This window comes from Ovis canadensis, chromosome X (genome assembly GCF_042477335.2).
Source record: "Ovis canadensis isolate MfBH-ARS-UI-01 breed Bighorn chromosome X, ARS-UI_OviCan_v2, whole genome shotgun sequence".
NCBI lineage: Eukaryota > Metazoa > Chordata > Mammalia > Artiodactyla > Bovidae > Ovis > Ovis canadensis.
In genome coordinates, this window is record NC_091727.1 from 71,695,516 (window position 1) to 71,701,779 (window position 6,264).

Genomic DNA, 6,264 nt, shown 5'->3' on the forward strand with positions numbered 1-6,264 from the left:
TTTATGTCATTTGAGAAAAGTACACAGAGAACAAGTGTCCAGTATTCTTATGCTGCTTAGCTAAGAACCACCCTTTCTCTTCAGGTTTGCCCATCTAATTTTGTATTTAATGTTGTGATTTACTTTATTAACCCCTTTTCACCATGAATATGCTTTGTCTTCTATTCCCTTGATCTAGTCAGTAACTGATCAGTCTATTCACACTAAGGTACTAAGGACTGATGTTAGCTTAATATTAATTTGCCTAGGAATATCTGAATTCTAGGCCTTAGGGATGAATTTTATCTCAAAGTGTAAGTATTTTGTTTTAATTGAGTGATCAAAAACACTGAAACAGACTAGAAAGAATGATATTTTGAAGAAAGTGGGTCTTACAGCAGTGCCTTTCAGATTACAAATGGTAAGTAAACACCTACTTTACTTACCATGATGGGATGCTATATATATATATAGCACATATATATATATATATATGTATATATATATATATGTGTGTGTATATATATATACACACACACACATACATGCATATGTACAAATACCTATTTATTATACTAATACTTGGCCTATACTAGGTTTAGGCCAGAGCAAAAAGATACAAGTTATGTTTTACTTTTAAGTGGCAACTATCAGGCTACATTCACAAGTCAGAGTAAGGTTTAGAGGCAGCCAGGCATGTAGACTCTAGAGTCCTCAGTAATTTTTTTGGTTCAGTTTTGCTCCAGGCATACTATTCTAAGGCCAATACAGACTCCCCCAAGGCAGCTGGGACTGATTGGAGTGATTCCCATGTCATTATTATTCTCATTATTGTTATTATTATTATGTTCAAACGGTGTATACATTTTCATTGTCACTTGGATAAGCAACTAATTCTATTAATCTGTGATTCCATGAAAAGGACCCATCTGCCTTATGGACAACAGAACAAACTATGTTGGTCTGAAAGGGTTCATAAGTGGAACTCTTGTGCAACTTCGTTTTTATGTCATCTTTTCGCTTTTATTCCCAATATACTGTGAAAATGTTGCTTTGTAACATATTTATATTTATAATTTATAATACACATCTTCATAATAAAGATGATCTTTGTATTTGCATAAAAATTTCTGTCTCCAGAATTCCATGTATATATAGCCAGTTTTTCAGCAAACTGATGTAATTGAGAATCTTTGTCAGTGTTCTCACCTACATGGATAGTAAGTTCTCTGAGTCTCTACTCTCCCTTTCTTTCTGGAGCGTTGCATGTTATTCTCAAATGGAAAGATAAACCACTTCCCCAATCTACCTTACACTTGCCCTCCACTCTTCCCATAAACAGAATCTTTACTATCCACACTCTGCTAAGATTATTCCCCATCCTCACTTGTTGACTAAGTTATTCTAATGACTTAAATACTTGTACTTGTTAGAGTATAGTCTTTTGGGAAGAAAAGGAGATGAGGGGAAAGAAGGAATGTTTTTTATTTAGTCTTAAGAGTTTTTGAGACCCAATATTTTGATTTTCTGTATAGTTTAGCAGAGGAAAAGCTGTCATTCACTGTATCATTCTGCTCTTAGTAAAACATATTTCCATAAACATAATGAAATAAAACAAAAAGTGAAGTCAGGACAATTGTCTCTGTCTCTCCTCTCATCCTAGTTTTCTTTCTTCCACTTTAGCAACTCTTTCATCTCACTATATTCCTAGTGCTTTCAGGAGGCCCAAGTGTCTTCTGAAATAACAAAGTTGTTATAAATTACACATTTTGACTGCTGCAGAAAAGTTTTCCTAGGAAGTGGTAAAGGATTTCTTAAGAAGAAATTTCTGATATTTTGGTAGACTTCAAGAACATAATGGGATTTAAATATGGGATTTGCCCACACTTTAAATGTCCTCAAATAAAGTGCATTCCCCCTATGTGCCTTCCTGACGCCAATTCAGAAGTGACCCCACTGTTGTCACTGTATTATATTTTGAGGGGAAAAAAGTAAAAGATAAATTCTCAAGTAAGTATGGCTCTTTCAACTTATTTATTCCTCAACAATTAAAGGATGTGATGTGTGTTTGAGGGGTGTGAGGTGAGCTATAACTTTCTTGAACACAGACAATTTCTTCAGCAGTACTTCCTCAGTCTTAACCACTTACTTGATTTTTCCAAGACCATATTTCTTATACTTTTTGTTGGCTAGGTTCTCTTCATCTAACTCCTTACTGAAAATTTTCTGATTCATCTATAGGCATAGCCCTTATTTAAGGGCTTAAATTTGCCTTCTTGGATATCTTCGAGGAATAATAGAAAAACTGCTCCTTCGTAGGGGTGGGCTGTAATTAGGCCTATCACTCTCACCCCTGTATCTTCCTCTCAGCTTTGCTTCTGAAGCTCCTGCAAAACAAAAAGAAGATATTGGAGTACCAGCAGAGACTCTAAGGTCAAGAGTGAGTGGAATAATATATCCAAAACGTTGAAAGATAGAAATTGCCAACAAAGAAAACTTTATCTGGCAATGATATCTTTCAGATAAGAGGAAGAAATAAATGTTTCCCCAGACAGACAATTGCTGACGGAGTACACTACCACTAGACTTGCCTAGCAAGAAATGTTGAAAATTCTTCAAGGTGAAATGAAAAAAAACACTAATCAGTGACAGGAAAACCTGTGAAAGTACATGACACATGGGTAAAGATGAAAGTCAAATCCAGAAAGCCATAACTCTATATTAGGATGTTGTATTAATTACTCAATTATAGTAAAAAAAAAAAAAGAAGGAAGAGTAGAAAAAATAACTATGACTACAAAAATTGCATTATAAGCAAATATGTGGCATAAAAAGAAGTAAATTGTTACATCAATTATATAAAAAAGAAGAATAAAAGGGTAGAGCTTTTATAGGCATGCAAAGATTGCTATTAACTGAAAATGGACTACTCAGAAACCTAGAATAGATCTACAAAAGACAAAGAGAGAGGGGAAACAAAGAACACCACCATGGAAACTAACCAATTTATGAAAGTATGTAAAGACACAGAGAAAACAAAACAATGGAAATACAAAATAGTCAGAAAGTTATTAATAAGATGTTATAAATATGTTCTTACTTAGGAATAATTAGTATAAATATAAATGGATTGAACTTATCAATCAAAAGGTACTGGATGGGTGTAAAAAAGAAAAACAAGACCCAACTATATACTGTCTAAAAGAGGCCCATTTCAGATGTAAGAACACACATAAACTTGAAGTGAAGAGATGAAAAAAAAATATGAAAGTGGAAACCAGAAGAAAGTGGGGTAGCTATACTTATATCAGACAAAACTGAGTTTAATAAAGAAAGGATATGATACAGAGAAGTTAAGATATGCTTCATTAAAAGAATTAATGCATCAAGAAGATGTAACAATCATAAATACGTGCAAACCAAACATTGAGGTACCTAAATACTTTAAGTAAACACCAATAGCTCTGAAGAGATAAATAGTAATGCAATAATAGCAGGGGGTTTAATTCGTTGTTATTTAGTCCCTAAGTCGTGGCCAACTCTTTTGCAACCCCATGAACTGTAGCCCACCAGGCTCTTCTGTCCATGGGATTTCCCAAGGAAAAATACTGGAGTGAGTTGTCATTATCTTTTCCAAGGTATCTTACCAACCCAGGGATCAAATCTGCATTGGCAGGCAGATTTTTTTACCACTGAACCACCAGGGAAGCCAGGAAACTTTAATACCCCACTTTCAAAAATGGTCTAATCATCCATAGAGGAAATCAAGAAAGAAACAATGGATTTAAACCATACATTATAGCAAGTGAACCTAAAAGACATTTATACAATATTCCATCCAACAACAGGAGAATGCATAATCTTCTCAAGTACACACAAGACATTCTCAGGTATAGATCATATAAGACATAAAATAAATCTTAGCAAATGTAAAAAATTGAAATAATAATATTTAGTATCTCATTTGACCACACATTTTTAATATGAAACCAGATATTAACAGGAAAATGGAAAGAGAAAATCTACAAATATGTAGAAACAAAGCAACACACTTCAGAACAACCAATGGGTCAAAGCAATAAAAATGAAAATCAAGGAATATCTAAAGCCATTTGAAAATAGAAACACAAATGACCAAAACCTATGGGACACTGCAAAAGCAGTTCTGAGAGGAAAGTTTATAGTGGCAAATGTATATATTAAGAAATTAGAAATATCACAAATAAAAAACCTAAAACTGTACTTCAAGGAATTAATAAAATTAGAGCAAAGCAAACTCAAAGTTAGGAAAGAGAAGGAAACAATAAAGATTGCAGTATAAAATAACAAAATGAAGATTAAGAAAAAGAGAGAGAGAGAGACAGAGAACATCAATGAAACCAAGAGTAGATTTTTCAAACAAATAAATAAAGTTGACAAACCTTTAGTGAGATTAAAAAATGAAGAGTGAAGATTCAAATGAATACAATTAGATATAAAAGAGGAGAAACCATAGCTAACCACACAGAAATACATAAGCTTATGAGACTACTATGAAAAAATATATGTCATCAAAGTAAAAAAAAAATAGATAACATGGAAGAAATGGATGATTCCTTAGAATCATAAGGTCCATCAAAACTGAACTAGGAAGAAACAATATAAACAGACCGTACAATATTTGTCCAGTACACAAGGAATTGAGTCAGTAATCAAAAACTTTGAAATATGAGCAACAATGTGTCAACAAATAGGCTCACCTAGGAGAAATTGAAAAATTCTTAAAAACATACAACTTATAAGATTGAATCAGGAAGAAATAGAAAATCTGAATCCACCATTTGCTACTAAGGAGTTTGAATCAGTAAACAAGTCTCTCAGAAAACAGCAGAATCATATTGCTTCAAAGATGAATTTTAACAAACTTATAAAGAAGAATTAACACCAATATTTCTTAAAGTATTCCAAAAAAGGATCATAGAGAATGAAACACTCCCAAACTCATCTTATGATTTCAGCATTATCTTGCTATCAAAACCAGAACATTACTAGAAACAAAAATTATGGGTCAATATCCCTGGAAAATATAGATGGAAAATTTTTCAATAAAATACTAACAAATTGAATTCAGTAGGGCATTAAAAAGATCATTCACCATCATCAAGTGGGACTTATCCCAGAGATGCAAGTATGCATCAATATATACAAATCAAGAAATGGGCCAAAGAACTAAACAGACATTTCTTCAAAGAAGACATACAGATGGCTAACAAACACATGAAAAAGTGCTCAACATCACTCATTATCAGAGGAAAGCAAATCAAATCCACAATGAAGTACCATCTCACGCTGGTCAGAATGGCTGCTATCAGAAAGTCTACAAACAATAAATGCTGGAGAGGGTGTGGAGAAAAAGGAACCCTGTTACACTGTTGGTGGGAATGCAAACTAGTACAGCCACTATGGAGAATAGTGTGGAGATTCTTTAAAAAACTGGAAGGATGGTACGGGGAAGGAGGAGGGAGGGGGGTTCAGGATGGGGAACACGTGTATGCCCATGGCGGATTCAAGTTGATGTGTTGCAGAACCAATACAAAATTGTAAAGTAATATATATATACATATATATATATATATATATATGTATATATATATATATATATTCTTTACTACAACAGTGGTCAAATTTTGACTTTAAGACCCCTTTCATTTATTAAAAATTATTGAAGATGTCAAAGCACATTTATGTAGATTATGCCTATTGTTATTTACTCATTTAGAAATTAAAACTGAGAAACTTTTGAAATGTTTAATTTACTAAAATTAAAAAAAAAACAGATTGCATGTTAAAAAAAATGGCAATGACGACCCTGTATGCAAGACAGGGAAAGAGACACAGATGTGTATAACGGACTTTTGGACTCAGAGGGAGAGGGAGAGGGTGGGATGATTTGGGAGAATGACATTCTAACATGTATACTATCATGTGAATTGAATCGCCAGTCTATGTCTGACGCAGGATGCAGCATGCTTGGGGCTGGTGCATGGGGATGACCCAGAAAGTTGTTATGGGGAGGGAGGTGGGAGGGGGGTTCATGTTTGGGAATGCATGTAAGAATTAAAGATTTTAAAATTTAAAAAATAAAAAACTAAAATTAAAAAAAAAATAAATAAATAAATAAATAAAAAAACCAAAAACTGGAAATAGACCTGCCATATGACCCAGCAATTCCACTGCTGGGCATACACACTGAGGAAACCAGAATTGAAAGAGACACGTGTACCTCAATGTTCATCACAGCACTGT